Genomic DNA, 19125 nt, shown 5'->3' on the forward strand with positions numbered 1-19125 from the left:
CCAGAAAAGCAAGAAAAAGAGATAAGCGACCCCTGTTGCCCACGTACATGTAAAAAAACACACGCAGTACGCTGTGGCAGCCAGGGGCCCAAAAAATACTCACGCGATCAACATGCAGGCTTGTATCCCTGTAAAAAAGGGGTACACGACAAACATGGACACCCGCAGTGGGAAAAATAGCGTGTGCGACTCACCGTCTGCCTTGTGTGTAGAAGAAGAACGCGTAGCCAACACCCACCCAATGTGAAGTAATCGCGTGTGAACCCCAATGCCTGGAAAACACATGCACCTCTTCCCACGAAAAGCACGTACAGAGCGATGGAAACCCTCGTGGGATCTTCAACCAGTGCCAGGGAAACGCCCGCGCGTGTCACATCATATACACGCTTACGCGCTAAGTGCCTTTCCTCCAATTACATGCAGTGACACCCGGACGTGCAGTTTTTGCACGTCTACAATCAACATGCACCGTGTGGAGGGAAACACCCGCATGTGTGATGTCACAGATGTGCTTACGCGCTAAGGGCCTTTCCTCAAATTACACAGTGATGTGCATTTCTTTCATGTGCCAAATCACTCCTTGACCACCCCTGCTGGAACAGTAGACTCCCCACTGGTATTCCATCGCTCCACAGCCCAGCCCCAGGACCCAGTTGCCCACCCACACCTGCCTCGGGGGTTGCCATGTCCAACACAGCATCATCTGGCACCAGTGGCAACCCCCCAGCAGAGAGGCAGAGGGCTGTCAGCTTCACTGAGAATGAAGTTGGCATCCTGGTGGAGCAAGTCCTGGGGCATTATGATGCCCTCTTTGGAAGTTCACGCGCCGACAATGAAGGACGGAAGAGGATCTGGAAGGACATCGTGGCTGCCATCAACGTGGAGGGGGTGGCAGCCCGCGACATGCAACACGTCCGGAAGCACTGGGAGGACTTCAGGTCCATGACCCTCAGCAAGGCCTGGTGCCTCTTGAAGGCAAAGCATGCAGAGGGGTGCCGGGTCCGCCTTACCAGCATCCAGATGAGGGTCCTGGAACGCATACACCCAGCGCTCCACCTCCAGATCCTTCAGAGGCAGACCCGTCCAGAGTCGAGCGGTAAGTGTCCATGCGTACTGATTGGACACTGTGCATGTTGAGGTGTGGCAGGAGTGTGCAGGTTGCACATATGTCTTGGAAGGCCCATGTATGGATGTGTATGTACAGGGACATGATCCTGCCGCATGTGACTCCAGTCATGTGTGAGGCGCATCAATGGTGTATGTGTACAAATACATGGTGCCCAAATGCATGTCTTGGTGCACACATGTTTAAATTTATGTGCATGTACTGTGGCATGGTTGTGGTGTGACACATGGACGCTGGTTCCACTTTCATGTATGTGCACAATGTACATGTGCGTGTGTGTGTATTTGACATGTGTGCCACTGTGATACACCATGGATGTATGTGACACCGACATGTAGGAGGCTGATTGGCAGATGTAACATGGACGGCAACGATTTCACTGCGACAGGTGGTGTAGATGTACAGATGCTTGTATGTCTGGTGGCGTGTGTGCCTGTGTTCGGGACTCCCCATATTGCATGTGACGTCAGGCTAACCTTCGGATGCTCATGCTGTTGTATGTGTATGGATGGTGCTGCCTGCTGCAACATTCCTCTTAATTTGCGCATGTGTGTGGGTTCAAATGATATGTGTGTTGGGGAGTGTGATGCCATGTGTGAAGTTTGACACTGCCACTCATACGCAACTGTCATGTGTGTATCAGACCATTGTACAGTGCCCTGATGCCTGTGTTCTGTCTCTTCCTGTCTACAGTGTCAACTGATGAAGAGGGCGGAGACGGTGCTGTGGAGCAAAGCGGCAGGGATCCCACCGTCAGCCGGAGACACAAGGCCTAGCTCCCCTCCCATGTTGTCATCTGGTCGGGGAGTGATATATACTTATTTATTAGGTAGGCTTTTTGGTAGGTTTCCTTTGGATTGGTGGGCTCATGGACCCTGGATTTTTACATTGTATATAGTTTGGGACTGGATTTGACTTCCTTGAATTTATTTTTACCATTGAGCAATGGTTTTCTTAATTATTTACACTTTGGATTTGGTTTAATGGACGAACGCTTTGGAGCCATTTTAATTTGGATTTAATTGGATTCAGCATTCACATTTTTTCATTCATTTTGGGCATCCAGGCCTCTGGTTTATTATTTTTTTTCTTGTGTGATTTTCTTTCATTCCTTCAATTTTGTATATAATACATTTTTGTATCATACTTCATTTGTGTGGTATTCTCTCATTGGTTTCGTGCATGTCACAATGTGGGTTTTCTCATTCACGTGCCCCCATTGTGTGTGTCTGACGGACATGTATTGATGTGCATACTTGTCATTTGTGATCTATCATGATATGGGGATTTCAATATGGAGAGGATGGAATGCTTGGTTGGGTGTTTTGACTGGGGTGGTGTCGGGTGGGATTTGGGTGGCCATAAGGGACATGAGTGTGGATCGTGATGATGTGTGGGGTAGGGTGGGGGGACATGAGTCGTGGCCTTCTGGCAAGTGCCTGTCACTGCGGGTGGGTTTGGGGGACATGAGTCGGGGCCTGCTGGCAGGTGCCCGTCACTGGGGGTGGGGTGACATGAGTCGGGGCCTGCTGGAAGGTGCCCGTCACTGGGGGTGTGGTGGGGGGACATGGGTCGGGCCTGCTGACAGGTGCCTGTCTCTCAGGGTGGGTGGGTGGGAGGGGGACATGAGTCGGGGCTCACAAGTGCGCTCACAAGTGCATGGTGCCATGTGGGCTGCCTGCAGGGCATGGTGAGGGTTGTAGGGTAGTCCCCTGTGGTGTGGTCTGCCTGCAGGGCATGGTGAGGGGGGAAACCGCACACCCGGGAACGCCCACAATGCCAAATCACGTGTGAAACTCCCCACGTACCCACTAAATAGATGTACCCTGCTCTCACCTGGATTATCGTGTGTGAAACTTCCCACGCACCCCCGAAATACACGTACCCTGCTCGCATAGGGCCTATCGATTGTGAAATTCCCCGCGTACCCCCCAAATACATGTACCCCGCTCTCGCCTGGATTATCGCGTGTAAAACTCCCCGCGTGTTAGTGTAGAAAATACCCTACCATAGCATAGACGATATATTATGTTGGTACAAACCAACCCCATCATATATCTAGCATCGTCAGTACAGAATCATCAGCATAACCATAGAGCGTCCATTTTGTAGTAATAGAATTTGCCATTTTGTAAATTTCGCTTTCCTTGCTTTTCTGTTCAAAATGCTTTGCTGTAAGTGAATTCTATTTTGTTTTGCTCATGCACAGAGCAAGGCCACAAGTTACATGTTGAAAAACTAGCCCAGACAGCCCAGACTGCAATGCCCTGGTTTCCTCCCTCACAAGTCCTTGGAAGTAAGCAGTAAGGCATTTAATCACTAAGCAGGTGCCAGCGAGTCTCGCTGAAATGGCAGAAACTGTAGCAATAGGCAGTTAATGACTTGAATTATACTCTCTTTTGCGGCCCCCCTTCACTGAGCCCCTGTAGAGCAAGCTGACCTCTAGCTCAGGAATAGAAACTTGAAGATAGTGAGGCCTGGAATGTGTCTCTCCTACGAACATAGCTTGCTTGTAGAACAAGAGCACTATGTTGCCTAAAACAACGAATGGTGTCTGCATCTTTGCAAATTGCAACTGTTGCTAAATAAATGTCTTAAGGGTGTCATATTCGTCATAATTGTCAATCATCGAACCATTACAAAGAAAGATACATTATGGGCGGTTTTGAAGGTGTCACTACTGATAATATGCTGGTCATTTTGTATATATGTAACTGATGTAAAATGCTTGGTCTCTTGCGTCCCACGAGGTCTGGGTGACACACGTTGCGGGACGTGAGACCCAGTCGGCTGACTGAGACTATTTGCTTTGCAATAAACCCTAGATTTTGGAAATTGAACCTTGTGTCTGGCGTATCAGTTCATGTGTGGTGATTGTGCCTTGTTTCCATTCACTATGGTCCCCTAGGGGCCACGTCAAAATGGCGCCTGAATAGGGACCCTCCCCCACTTGCTCCATCATGTACGTGGTAACTTGAAGAAGGCTGAAAGAACGAAGCGAGGATGAGACAGTCGATGCGGGATCGAGAGGTGTTCGGGGTACCCTTGTGAAAGTGATGAGAGACTCCTTTGCAGATCTGTGCACAACCAGTCCCTGATCGATGTGTCTGGCCATAGAGCGAGAAGGCGAGGATCCCGAAATGAGGCAGAGTGAGCCAGATATGCAAATATGACGATTATTGGTATAAGGACGAATTGCGTCTCTTTGAGACGACTTGGTTGATCAGGTGAGTCGTGCCCCGATTCTAATAGCCTTGATATTGGTTGATTGTTGCTCTTGCAAGATCAAACGCCCAGGGCAAGGTACGAAAAAGATTAAAACATGCCCGGGAAATTGTCTTCCTGTTTAGTGGGATTTTTCCACTGCGGTAGACAATCTTAGGAAACTGAGATGTATTTGAAGTATGGAATAGGGACAAAAATGTTTTGTGAAATTTGGCACAGGCAAACTAGACACGAAGAAGACTTGCAATGGCCTAAAAATGGGAGTTATGAGATGTGCGTATAGATTATTTGGAATCAGTATTATTGCGCAAGAAAGCACACCCTGTGACATTTGACGTCATTAGAGACTGGAGGAAGGAAGCTATGCTCCGTTTGAGGAGCAGGGAGAAACATGCGCATAAGCACAGGTCAAAGGAAGATAGAGCACTGGATCAGGAAGAAAAATAATGGGATGAGCAAATTAGAAGGGCCGATAGAAGTCTCCAAATGGGAATAGATAAAATGTATCCCCAACAAGAATTGCATTCATCAGACGAATTAATAAATACAATTTTAATTGAAAAAAGACAAGAACGTCCCAAAAGTAAGACTTACATAATCGTACCAGTGCCCATTGCACAACTTTTGCCTCAGCCCACCCCCATCGTCCAGCCTCCATTACAGCTGCAGCTACCCCTCCCCCTTCCAGTTGTACCATCCGCTCCCGCCCCTCCTTTGCCCATAATTTCACTCCCCCCTCCACCCACCGAGCATGAATCCACGGTAATCAGAGAAGACAGAATGGGAGGAGTGGGGTCTGCACAAAGTGCGTGTGCTAGATTAACCCGTAGTGCGGTCAGCAAAGAGAGGGAGAAGGAAAGGTAAGTGCAATATTTCCCATGAGGGAGGTTCCACCCACTTCTGTGCCGAAAGTCGAAATTCCTGCAACAGGTGATCAACCAGCACAGGTGACAGAAGCACATTATACAGCAGAGTATGTACATGTCCCTTTTTCCAGACAAGAGGTGAATAATATAAAACAAACAATCCCTGATTTGAGAAGAAATCCAGCGGGATTCTATAAAGAAATCGAGTCCTATTTGATATTGTCAATTTTTACTATGAACGATATAGACTTAATATTCCCAGTAATTGTACCAGCAGATATATGGAAACAGATAAGAAAAGTAGATGATGAGGATAGTTTTGGCGAGACGTGGGAGAACTTAGCAAAAGAGGATGCGGATAGGAAGGCAGACGAAAAACCATTGTCAAATATGGCAGCATTACCAGCACGAATAATACAGAGATTGAAGGTTATAGTTCCAGAGAAGAGAATTGTATGGGACAAACTAACTGCATGTGTACAAGGCAAAGATGAGTTGGCTACAGACTATTTCAACACATTTGAGGAAGTATTTACAGATTATAGTGGGCAAGATTTAAGTACTGAGGCGGGAAAAAGACTTTTGACAAATATGTGAGAGGATTGTTACCTCCGATCCAAAACTTGATAATGACATCTGAAAGTGCATGGCAGGCAAAATCACTGAGTGAGGTATTACACATGGCTCAGTATTATGAGAACAGAGTAAATACAGAGAAAGAGAAAGAAGTGAAAGATAGGGTGAATCTAAAAACAAGGGTGTTAGTAAAGCAGGTAGCGGGTCATAATAGAGGAATAGGGAATGCACAAGGGAGAGGAAGTAATTCGAACATGCATGGAGGTCCACTTGGACTAAACCAGTGTGCATATTGTAGGGGAGAAGATCATTGGCGAGCACAATGTCCGCACTTGCAAAATAGGAATTGGGTATGGCCAGAGAAGACAGAACAGAGGTCGCCCGGGAGCACATGGACAAGATAGAAATAATAGTACGCAGCAGAACCAGAATAATCAAGGGAATAGCAACCAGAATCAGAACCAAAACCAAAATAATAATCAGTACAATGGAGGTGAGGACGGGAACATTTTTGATACTCAACCAAGCACATACTATTCTGGTGACTATACATCAGATGATTTAATGTTCCCTCGCTAGGATAGCCCACGGCAGGGGCCAGAACCAGTGTCTATTCCAATTAACCAGAAAGGACCCTACGTAGAAATGAAAGTTGGGAATAAGGAGCACACTTTTCTCATGGACACAGGTGCACAGAAATGCTTGATAGATCACCATTTGGTTCCAGGGATACCACTGCCAGGGCAAAAGAATGTTTCAGTAGGGTTTGCAGGCACCCCAGTAATTAATCCTGTGTCCCAATCGGTACCAATAACGCTAGGACCATTCACTGAATATTGCCCGTTCTTGTTGACACAAAATTGTGGCGAGAACCTGTTAGGTTTGAATTTGTTAAAGAAATTAAGTGCGATTATCCATTGTAGTCCTGATGGAGTGTTTTTGACAATAGCACTACAAAATGTACCAGTGTCCGAGTTCCTGTCTAAACAGTTGCCAGCACAGTTAAGTAAGGTGCGGACTTGTATATGGGCGAAGAATGATAATGATGTTGGATGTCTGAAAATAGAGCCAATAAAAATTGTTTTGAAAGAGGGAGTAACATTGCCACAGATTCCCAAGTATAACATTTCAGTTGAGGGTGAAAAAGCATTAAAGTGTATTGTCTCAGATTTGATTAAAAGAAACGTAATTGAAGAGATTAGTGGCAGCACCTGTAACAGCCCTATTCTTCCAGTTTATAAGAAAGGAGGTAATGAAATACCGTTCCGTTTCATAATTGATCTACGTGCATTGAATAAAGTAGTTGATCCCCAGTTCCCGTTGGTCCCAGATGTCATTACCATTCTGACCATGATTCCGGCTTCGGCTTCATATTTCAGTGTAGTCAATCTGAAGAATGCATTTTTTAGCATTCCAGTACACCCAGATAGCAGATACCTATTTGCTTTCACACTAGGAGGACGTTCATTCACATTCACACGAATTCCACAAGGTTACACGGAGAGTCCAAGTATTTACAGCAGGTCATTAAAAGAGCAATTAGAGATGTTAGAATTACCAGTGGGTTGTGTACTATTGCAGTATATAGATGATTTGTTAATTGCTGCTGATACAGAGGAGATTTGTAAAAAGAGTACCGTTTTGTTGTTGTCACATTTAGCAGAACATGGCCATTAAGCTAGTTTGGAAAAATTCCAATATTGTCGAAAGGAGGTGGCTTATTTGGACTACCTACTTTCGAAAGAGGGGAGGAGACTGACACTGGGAAGGATAGAGAGTATCTCTGGTATGCCTATTCCAAAAACACAGAAGTGAGTCAGAGCCGTAATAGGCATGGCTTCCTATTGTCGCCAATGGATAGCGAATTTTGCAATGATTGTGAAGCCAATGGTGGCATTGACAAAGAAGGATGTTGTGTTGCCTTTGCCATGGAGTGAGGAATGTCAGAAAGCGTTTGATCTGCTCAAAACGGCGTTGTGTTCCGCCCTAGTTTTGGGCATACCAAATTATGAAAAAGTTTTTAAATTATTTGTGCATGAAAATGAAAGCTGCGCGCTGGCTGTTTTGACACAGGAACAAGGCGGACCCTGAAGCATGCGCTTTGCCGCGTTGTTTGCGAGCTGTTGCTGCAGCTGCTGCGTCAGTGAAACAAACCGAAGGAATGGTGTTGTGGCATACTCTAATCTTGATGTTGCCACACGCCACAGACGTTCTCTTAAACAGAATGCAGACGCTACACCTCAGATCACCTAGATTGACTAGATATGAAATTGTCCTATTCGCACCACATATACAGATTCAGAGGTGTTGCACTTTGAACCCTGCAGAATTAATGCCCCTGCCCAGTGAAGAAATAGGTGAAAATGAATCACCTCCTCATGATTGTTTAATGGTTACTGAAGAAGAAACAAAGGGAAGAATTGACCTATCAGACACCCCACTGAAAGAACCAGATGGAGAACTGTTTTGTGACGGCTCCTGTTTCAAATTATCTAATGGCACATCAACTGCTGCCTATGCTATCACGACACTAAAAACGATTGTAGAGAGCAAAAGGATTCCACACAATTCAGCGCAGGCAGCAGAGATAATAGCACTGACAAGAGCATGTGAAATTTCTGAAAATTTGAATCTAAATATACATACTGACAGTCAGTATGCCTTTGAGGTGGTGCACAATTTTGGCTGACTCTGGAAGGAGAGGTGTTTCCTAACATCACATGGAACTAGAATCCAACATGGCCCTTTGAAGCGCGATTGCTATCTGCACTTATGTGTCCAAAGCGACTGGCGATAATGAAATGCCAAGCGCGTAAAAAAGTAACATGTAAAGTGGGAGAAGGAAACGCATTTGCAGACAAAATTGCAAAACAAACTGCCACTGACTTAAGCACCAAGATGCTGATAGTACAGTCAGAGGAAGTGCCCTGCATGGGTATACCTTCATTTCATCAACGGGCTTTTCATCGCAGGTTTTTTGCCGCGGTTTTTTTTTCCAAAAAAAAACATCGATTTTTTTTTTGGGGTTAAAAATTAAATACATTTGGTGTGTGCCTAGGGGAATGTTAAAATAATTAAATGGATTAGGGGTTTGTGGAGGTAACCCCCCCAAAAAAAAAATCGATGTTTTTTTTTAAAAAATAAATCCGCGGCAAAAAAACCTGCGATGAAAAGTCCGTCGATGAAATCACATAGAACCCCTGCATGATAGAAAATGGGATTGTTACAGTCAAAGAGATGCAGGCTGACACAACTGCTGAGGAAATAAAAGGGTGGGCTGAGGGCTCTGCAGAATTAGACTTGGAAGGTTGCTGGGTGGATAAGGAGAGTAGAAAATGGATGCTGCCCAACTCCTATGTAACTGCAATGGTCACCATGTCCCACAGTCCCACGCACATCTGTGCGAAAAAAATAGTACAGCATTTAACTATGGTATGGCAGAACACGCACATAAGAAAGAATGCAGAAAGACTAGTTGAGAACTGTATGCCTGCAACACAATGTTGGAAAAGGAACAGCTTCTCCAACAGGGAGTTTTGCCCCCCCTCTATGCCTTTTGAGGTGATCCATTTTGATTTCATAGAGATGGAAAGATGTCAGAACCTGAAATATATTTTGGTGGTGCATTCAGTAATTGGGTGGAAGCGTATCCAATGAAGGATTGCACAGCCATGAGTACTGCTAAAGTGATGTTAAAAGAGTATTTTTCCAGATTCGGCCTGCCACGAGTCACATGGTCAGACAACGGCCCACACTTCGTTGCCGCCATGATATTACAGATTTGTGCAGGCCTTCAGATTGATAAACGATTTCATTGCGCCAGACACCTAATGAGTCCGGGTCTTTTTGAACGTCAGAACAGCATTTTGAAGAGCAAAATAGGCAAAATATGCACAGGGAATAAGCTGAGATGGACGGATGCGCTACCCTTAGCTTTGTTGTGCATTCGCACATCGGTGCAAGCGAGGACTGGGCACTGACCTTGTGAAATTGTGATGGGAGACCTGCTAATGTATGGTGTGCACCACGGCCCAAACGGTTAAATGAAGTGCAATATCCTGTGCTTAGTACATGCTGTAACATCTTAATGCAAAAGCTTTGTTTGATTCATCAGCAGGTGCAGGAGGCTCTTCCTGTCAGATATACTGGTCGGGGGCATTCTCTGCAACCAGGGAACTGGATCCTTATAAAGAACTTCGAAAGAAAGTCATTGCTTGCACCAAGATGGTGTGGGCCATATCAAGTTCTCCTGGCAACGCAATCAGCAGTTCATGAGGACGGTCGGAAAGCATGGATACATGCCACCCACACTAAGAAAGTTCCATCGCCATTGAAAGAACTGCCTGATCCAGGCAGAAAGAAGCAGCTGCCTCTGACGCGAAGGACAGAATTGCCAGTTCTTTGCCACAAAATTTGTCTGAGCCTGAGACCAAGTCTGAAAGAATTGCTAAAGATGAGAAAGGGCTGGGTGTGCCTCAAATTTGCCCAGTCGAATCTGCATCACCACAGGTTGATACGAAGCCTGCATCAACGTTTTGGCGGCCACCATCACTTGCTGCGCCACAGGCTGACACTGAGCCTGAATCTGGAAGTGTGCCTGCGCTATTCATTGATCACACAGTACCCGGAGCAATGCGGTACAACCTCCGTTCTCAGAATCGAGAGTGATCTGATCTTCGTGTTTGATTATGTTGCCTCTATTTCCCATCACGGATGAAGTGGGAATCGGAGGCCTAGGGGAGCGGAGCGTGGGGGTTGTGCCTATCTGACAACTTTTGAACGCGGCTTCTCGGTGCTATCTATGTGTAAAAAATCCATGTGTTGATCACCCCGTGCGGACAAGCGGGGCTCATATGGTACAAAGGCAATTGATGATTGCTCTCGAGTCCTATGAGCAATGTGAAGAAGCACGATAATCTTGCCTAACGTTTAGCAATCCAGGCTGCTGATAACGGGCCTAAATACTTTGTTAACATTTCCAAACTTACTGGAATTTCACCAAATGCAGCGGTGATAAGTATTCACGACGAACATTGTTGGAGAAGAAGAATCAAGAAGATGCCTGCACCAGCTTTTGCCCCCTCCTGCACCAATGCTGATGATGTAGTAGATATAGAGACAATAAGTGTGCCGAGAAAGAGTTGTAGAAAAAAATGTATGCTAATCATTATGATATTCATGTGCATAATGAGTCCACTAGCACCGATATCAGTAGTCCTGATATTATGGTACTTAGAGGAAATACATCCAATAGGGGTGTTAATGCCTATTAGGAATGTTTCTTTCACCGAGAGCCCAGTCCATGTAATTTCTTACACATTGTCCCCAATGGAAGAAAGACATAGGGAAGGGTATGGGAGTAACACGTTACTTCTGATAATGAACATGACATACGCAATCTTGAGAAAAACAATTGTTGGGTGTGCACCCACATACTGCAACATGGTGGAAAAGAAATAGGCTGGTATGTGCAGCCATTGCCGTTAAGTTCAGCATGTTATGCATCATTAAGCGCATTATATTATGGAAAATGGAATAAGAGTGAAACGGGTCGATTAGATAAAACAAACATGAACGAATTTGAAGAAATGGTAATGAAACGTGTAGGCTGCTCTATATTCCACAGGACAAGAATGATAACACAGATAGTAACTCCACAAGATAGATTAAATGGCCATATAAATCATCTGTAATCACGTTTCACATGAACCAGCTAGGGTGTAAAGATACAGTGCTCCCCTCATACATTACCGTACTGTTCCATTTTGCTTGCGAAAGAAAGGCTCCAATTTAGTGGAGACAAACAACAGGTGCATGAATATTGCAGTCCTTGAGAGAAAAGAGGAGCCAGTATATGTAGGCGATCCTGTTTACTTCATATGTGGGGGAAAAAGCTTATCCATGGTTGCCTAGCAATTAGGGAGGTACCTGTTACTTGGGGATCCTTTTCCCGGGAGTGTTCCTTTCAAAAACATCAGACATAGCCAAACTATCTAGGTCGAGGCCACGACGAGAGGAAGGAGGATTAATAGCAGAAGCTATAGCCAGTATATGGTTGGGTGTGCACCCACATACCGCAACATGATATAATTTATAATTAATAATTAATTAATTAATTTGTTAAATATAAGACAACTGTCCAGAATTTTAGAATGAACAATAAATGGAACAACGGACACATTGTATAATATGACTCTGGAGGAAAAAGCTATTAGGTTAATATTAGGTTAATGACACTTCAAAATAGAATGGCTCTTGATATAATTTTGGCTGATCGTGGAGGTGTTTGCAAAATCGTGGGGGCATCGTGTTGCATATTTTTGAGTGACTCCTCCCCTACGATTTTTGAGGCAATAAAAAAGTTACATGTCCTGAGTTCCAACCTCCACCCCCCAGCGGGTAGTTGGGAGCTGAACATAGGCTCCTGGTTTTGGGAATTAGTACGCTCATGGGGATGGAAATTAGCTGCAATATTAGCAGCAGTCCTTGGAATCTTCCTAACATGTTGTTGTTGCATACACTGTCTACAAATAATTAGCCCTGAAGTAAGTGATGAAATGCATACACATGGTGACACAAAAAAGTACTCCCAATGTAAATACAATCACGAAACACGAAATGCAGACTGTGAAGGAATTGATGGCTATTAATATTGATGATGAAGTTGACGATTATAGCAGTATGCAGAGTTCAGAATCAGACATATGGTCAGAGGAAGACGCGATGCATGGTTCATGCGTTTGGCTTACGGCCAAGAGGAGGGTTTGTAAGTCTACAAAATACCCTACCATAGCATAGACGATATATTATGTTGGCTGCAAACCAACCGCATCATATATCTAGCATCGTCAGTACAGAATCATCAGCATAACCATAGAGGGTCCATTTTGTAGTAATAGAATTCGCCATTTTGTAATTTTCGCTTTCCTTGCTTTTCTGTTCAAAATGCTTTGCTGTAAGTGAATTCTATTTTGTTTTGCTTATGCACAGAGCAAGGCCACAAGTTACATGTTGAAAAACTAGCCCAGACAGCCCAGACAGCAATGCCCCTGTTTCCTCCCTCACAAGTCCTTGGAAGTAAGCAGTAAGCCATTTAATCACTAAGCACATGCCAGCTAGTCTCGCTGAAACGGCAGAAACTGTAGAAATAGGCAGTTAATGGCTTGAATTATACTCTCTTTTGCAGCCCCCTTCACTGAGCCCCTCTAGAGCGAGCTGACCTCTAGCTCACGAATAGAAACTCGAAGATAGTGAGGCCTGGAATGTGTCTTGCTTGTAGAACAAGAGCACTATGTTCCCTAAAACAAAGAACGGTGTCTGCATCTTTGCAAATTGCAACTGTTGCTAAATAAATGTCTTAAGGGTGTCACATTCATCATAATTGTCACTCATCAAACCATTACAAAGAAAGATACATTATGGGCGGTTTTGAATGTGCCACTACTGATAATTTGGTGATCATTTTGTATATATGTAACTGATGTAAAATGCTCGCTCTCTTGCGTCCCACAAGGTCTGGGTGACACACGTTGCGGGACGTGAGACCCACTCGGCCAACTGAGACTATTTGCTTTGCAATAACCCCAGATTTTGGGAATTGAACCTCGCGTCTGGTGTATCAGTTCATGTGTGGTGATTGTGCCGTGTTTCCATGCACGAGGGTTCCCTAGAGGCCACGTCATGCACACCCCCTGGAATACACGTTGCCTGCTCGCCCAAGGCCTATCGCGTGTGAAACTTCACATGCACCCCCGAAATACACGCAGGCACCCCATCCACCCTGGCCATGCCCCACAGGCAGCCCACTCACCCTCCCCATGCCCCACAGGCAGCCCACTCACCCTCCCCATGCCCCGCAGGCAGGCTATCCACCCTGGGAATACCCCACAGGCAGCCCACGCCACAGGGGAGTGCTTTTTCTATGCAATTTACCTGGCACGAGCGAGGTACGTGTATTCCAGGGGGTGCACAGGGAGTTTTACACGCATTTTCTGCAGGGGCGAGCGGGGTACGTGTATTCCGAGGGGTGCGCGGGGAGTTTTACATGCAATAGGCCTGGCGGGAGCGGTTTACGTGTATTCCAGGGGGTGCGTGGGGAGTTTGACACGCTTTTTCACTGGCACGAGTGGGGTACGTGTATTCTGAGGGGTGCACGGGGAGTTTTACACGTGATAGGCCTGGCGCAAGCGGGGTACGTGTATTCCAGGGGGTGAGCGGGGAGTTTTACATGCATTTTCACTAGCGTGAGCAGGGTACATGTATTCAGAAAGGTGCGCGGGGAGTTTTACACGCGATGGGCCTGGCACGAGCGGGGTACGTGTATTCTGGGGTGTGCGCAGGGAGATTTACACGCGTTTTCGTGGTTGGGGGGCTGTATGTTGGTCCACTGGCCTTTGCGCCATGTACTGGATTTGTGCGATGCTTTTGGCGCATGGGGCGGGGTTGGGGCATAACTGGAGCTGCTGCAGGGTCGCTCTGCCAATCTGCGCCACGGCTGCTTATGGATGTTAATATCCATGAACACGCTGTGCGCCTAAATGGGTTTTGGCGCACACAGTGGTGGCGCAGACTGCCGCACCTCACTGTGTGCGCCAGCCGGGTGCGCTACTTGTGTGCTGATTTCTATGAATTACCCCCAAAGTTAAGTAACAGTGGCAACGTGTGTAATATGCAATGCAATGAAGTGACCCTATAAAAGATCACCTTTGGCCAAATCAAAACAGTACTCCAATAAAATAAATATATCTTGTTTAGGTTATGGGGGCCCCGTCGTGGGTCCAAGTGTACGAGAAACGATTGCATCACCCCCTAATTCAGCGGTATTCAGGTGGCCGTGGCCGCATCCCTGGGGGGCCCGTGAGAGGCCAGCATGAAATCAATAAAATAAAAAAGATATATATTTTTTTTTTTTTTTGGATTGGAAGTAATGCCTGGGGCGGCTCACATGGATGGTCGGGCAGAAGCATGAAACTGTCCCAGGCACCAATGAAAGTGGGCCGCAGTTGTAAATGGATATTCATTCCTTTAGTCACATACTCTTTGAATAGTACCCAAGGGGGTGCTTTGTGTTAAAGTGTAAGTAAATTGTGATATTTAAAGAATAATTATTCAGTAACAATGGTCATAATTACTAACTGCTCAATGGTCAAAATCTAAGTGCATAGTGAAGTAACTCATCAAACTGGCCCACATTGGCCAAAAAGGTGCCCCATTTTAAATGGCCCACACCAGCATTTTGCATTTTTGAAACATGCATTGCCCTATTGCCGTATAGGCCAGACTGAGCCTGGTGGCTCATCCGTAATGGCGAGGGGGCCCCCACCCAGTGGCCCACTCACCCATTATGGAGGAGCTAAGGAGCCAGCCAAGTGAAACAATGAACACTCCCTCAGCTGCTTTTTCCAGCGGAGGGAGTGCTCCTGGGCTGGCTGAACTGTCAAAGGGAAACACTATTTCCCTGTAACAGTTCAGTTCGGTGCCCCAGCTGCACATGCTCACTGAGCCATGCAAGGCTGGGGTGTTTTGCTTCGCCAGCATTGCATAGCTCATTGTAAATGCTAGCTGTGGCACTGCATGTCTGTATGCAAGGGTGAGCTGCTGCGCCTCCTCGCACATACATACAGAGCAGCCTGGAGCAGGGTGTTTCAGCACCCACATGCAGGACAATGCAGAAGGTACGTTTATGCTATTTTTTTTTCTAATTTAAACATGTATGGATGCGTGTATGCTTGTGTTATGAGTGAGTGTATGGTGATGGATGCTCGCTCGTGTGAATGAAGGAGTGATTGCTGTATGAATGTGGTGTGTGTGTGTTAGTTTGTTTTGGTCCGTTGAGCTGATTTTGGCAAGTTATGGATTGAGGGGGAAGGATGGTTGTACAACAAAGGCATTTTAAAAATGCCTAAATGCCTTTGTTGCACAATCCCCCTACCCACATGCCAAAATCAGCTCTCATTCTGAGGCGCTGTGGCACCCAGGGAACAGGGATGGTATTTTTTTTACTGGATTTCTTTCATAGATGTCCAGTCAAAAAAAACATGCTTTCCACTTGGCACCCCAATGCCTTGCATACACACATAATCATGTTGATTGTGTTAGGCCCAGTGGGGCCCAGAGGACAGGGATGGTATTTTTGTACTGGACATCTATCATAGATGTCCAGTAAAAAATGTCATGCCTGCCTCCTGGGCCCCCCAGCTCCAATTGCAAACTGTTCGGCTATTTACCCATTTCTTTTTTTAAAGTATGCTCTACAATCCAACATTTGAACCCATTATTTCTTTTTTAAATCACGGAGGAAAAGCTCAGATCCTCCCTTGATTGGTTCAAGCTCCCTCATTGCGCTCAGTCGCTTATGCATTTTTGGGGGAAATAGTTATGCAACTCCACTTCAAAAATTCACCAGCCGCCACTGGCCCTCGGACTGTGTTGGGAACGGGATGGGGGAGCCCAGGGACTGTGGTGGGAGCAGAATGGGCGGGAACCATGGGATAGTGGTGGGAGCAGGGTGGGGAAAGCCCATGGTGTGTGATGGGGTGGGGAGAGTCCAGAGACTGGGTAGGAGTGGGATGAGGGAGCCCGGCAACTGTGATGGGAGCAGGTGGGGGAGCCCAGGGACTATACTGGGAGTAGGGTGTGGTGACAGCACGCAATAGTGGTGACAGCCCGGGAGGACATCTCAGCGGCAACGTGCTCACTTTGGAAGCAAGACGACACGAAGCAACAGAGGTTCGATCCCCGGGTCAGCGCTGAGAAACCTCTGGGTATTAAGCGCGTTATAAATAACTTATCATATATATATACTGTCCATTTGGCATTTTTGGGGGGTCCCAGCCTGCCCAAATTTAGCTCTGGGGGCCCCGGCCAAAAATTGTTTGAAGACCACTGCCCTAATTGACCTTCAGTTTACATTATTTTGATAAAAGAGGTTGCCTTTTTTCTGCTGTGGCCCTCTTAAGCATCCTTCTACTTCCCACTATTCCTGTCAAAGCAAACCTCACAAACGTTCTGAAATATTCTTAAGCAGGTTTCTGTAAGTGGGATGCTAACTCGAGGGGGGCTTTCGTTAGGGTGCATGGCCTAGCTTATTACATGCCCCAAACGAGAGCCTCACCCCCCTCCCACTCCTCCGCCTGAGAGGTGGGGGCTGCCAATTAATAAATAATACTATAAAGAACAATTAACTCAAGTTGTCAATCTGTTGAACATTTGATAGATTTATTCTTTGAGAATTTAACACTTTTTGATATCAAATGTGAAAACATGCAAAGTCTAAAGCGGGTACTGTGATACACCGACCTTGGAACCACACCAAGAGCACTTCTACTAATCCAAACCCAAAATCTACAGTTACTTGAACAGCAATAGTGTTTTAACAGCGTCAAAGCCTCACTGTCAAAAGAGCCCAGAAGGTTCTCAATACGGTCACTTACTCTAAAAACAGGGACACCGTTTGTGCACTGGGTGAAAGCGCGCGCACATACACAGAGCTTTGTGAACCTGATAGAGTCGTGTAAACACTCCAAATCCGGCTAAACCTTAACTTCATATTCAGGAGAGGAAGGAAAGAAGGTGGGGACAGGCGGGTCTGGGGGAGTGGGCATGCAAAACAAACTGTAAATCCGAGTCTTCGTAGCAGAAAGTGAGATGGCTAATCAGGCCCCTACACCGATGTGCAATCCCTGGCCTCGCCATGTATTTGGTAAGCGCACATGCACTGAAAATGCTGAAAACCCCCTGCAGGACGAATAGTATGGAGAGCCACATTCGTAAAAAAAAAATGCAAAAGAAATTAAAAAGAACGCAGTAATTTTATGAAAGAAATAGAAATTGCATTGCAATGCATGCTATCCCCCCTTATTTTAGCATCCACACACTAAGCATAGAATGTAATGGCACAAGGTTGCACAACGTGATTTATTACCCAGTTGTCGGCGAAAACACAAGAAACTGTCCACTACACCCTGATTTCCCTTTCCAATATAAGGAGGTCTGTGCCGCACTGGCATAATTACATGTGGTGCGCCCAACCCTTCCTTTTAAACAAAATGATGGGCTGGGTGCACCAGCACGCCAGCTCTCACACGCAGCAGCCCGCCCTTTCATTCAAGGAGCTGCGTGCCTGAAGGGTTGCCTGCGGACTTCCAAAGGCAACCCTTCAACCACGTGGCTCCTTAAGTGAAAGGGCTGACTACTGCGTGATATTGCTGTACTCAGAGACAGGAGGGCGCAGCAGGGCCCGGCTCTCTTTTTGTTTCTGAGTAAAGATTCATCATGCAGCATGAAGCCCTTTAACTGCATGGTTACTCAGAAACAAAAGGAGAGACTGGGTACTCCAGCCATCCCCTGTTTCTGAATACAGAGACATCAGGCACCCAGTTTAGCCAAAGGCTATGTGGTTAAAGGGTTGACTGCAGGTGTCAGTACTTCAGAATTAGAAAAAAGAAGAGGTTGATTTTTCTTTTTCCCAATCCGACTTGCTAACACATGCAGGTAGCCCTTAAACCATGCAGCTCTTCTTCTACATGGGACTGCATAAGGTGTCGTTGTGGCTGGGGCTTGTCGGGGTTGAGCCCCAGCAGGGCCCCGACTCGGGAGAACTTTTGGGAAACTGCCAGGGCGCTGCCCCTGGTCACTTAAAACACTGCACTTACCTTTCAAATGTTCCCCTCCAGTCTTTGCTCCGAACGCCGACTGTCAGCAGGCTGGGCCCAGCCATTCACTTTATAGAGCGCCAGTAAACTTGATGTGTCAATCAATCCGATTCGGAACATACAAGTTTGAAAATCCAACTTTTAGCTGTTGAATGAAAGGAAAATCAATTTGCGAGAAGAAAGTCAACAGAACACTGACCGACGGTTTAAAACTCCACGATTGACGTCACTCCCTAGTGCTGCCAACTTCAATGGAACATTTCCTCTGACCTGCCTTCCCCCATCAAATACACCAATACAAACAGGACTGGGCACTGCCCATTTGCAGTTTCTGAAATTCTCATTTCCCTCTACTAGCAAGATTCAGAAAAGGTGTTGATATAATGGTTTCTAAAGGCGAAATACATCATTTGAGAGGGAACTCTGGGTTGGCCGGAAAAGTCCAAATATAAGTTTGCCTCCCTCTGCCCCAAACAGGCTGCCCAGCCACTGTTGACATTAGTGGCAGTGTCTCTGATACCGTCACCGCATTTACACTCGCTCAGTGCGGTGTGCACAGAAAGATAGGGCAGAAAGATATGGCCTGGACCGAGTCAAATGTTACTTGTAGTTGTTGAGAGAAGCACTGTGGGAGGAGGAATAAGAAATAAATGGCAACACCAGGAATAAAAAGTGCAAT

General features: G+C 46.1%; 1 protein-coding gene across 1 annotated transcript in view; it reads right to left on the bottom strand.

The window, feature by feature from the left end:
• LOC138577494 (C-reactive protein-like) overlaps positions 1-18605 on the bottom strand; it is a 70774-nt gene extending 52169 nt beyond the window's left edge. Inside the window, exon 1 of the mRNA XM_069649630.1 lies at positions 18447-18605. The gene's annotated coding sequence lies outside the window, so the exon portion shown is untranslated. The remainder of the gene's footprint in view (positions 1-18446) is intronic.
• Between the last annotated feature and the right edge of the window lie 520 nt (positions 18606-19125).

This window comes from Ambystoma mexicanum, chromosome 1p (assembly GCF_040938575.1).
Source record: "Ambystoma mexicanum isolate Mex_15411 chromosome 1p, UKY_AmexF1_1, whole genome shotgun sequence".
Lineage (NCBI taxonomy): Eukaryota > Metazoa > Chordata > Amphibia > Caudata > Ambystomatidae > Ambystoma > Ambystoma mexicanum.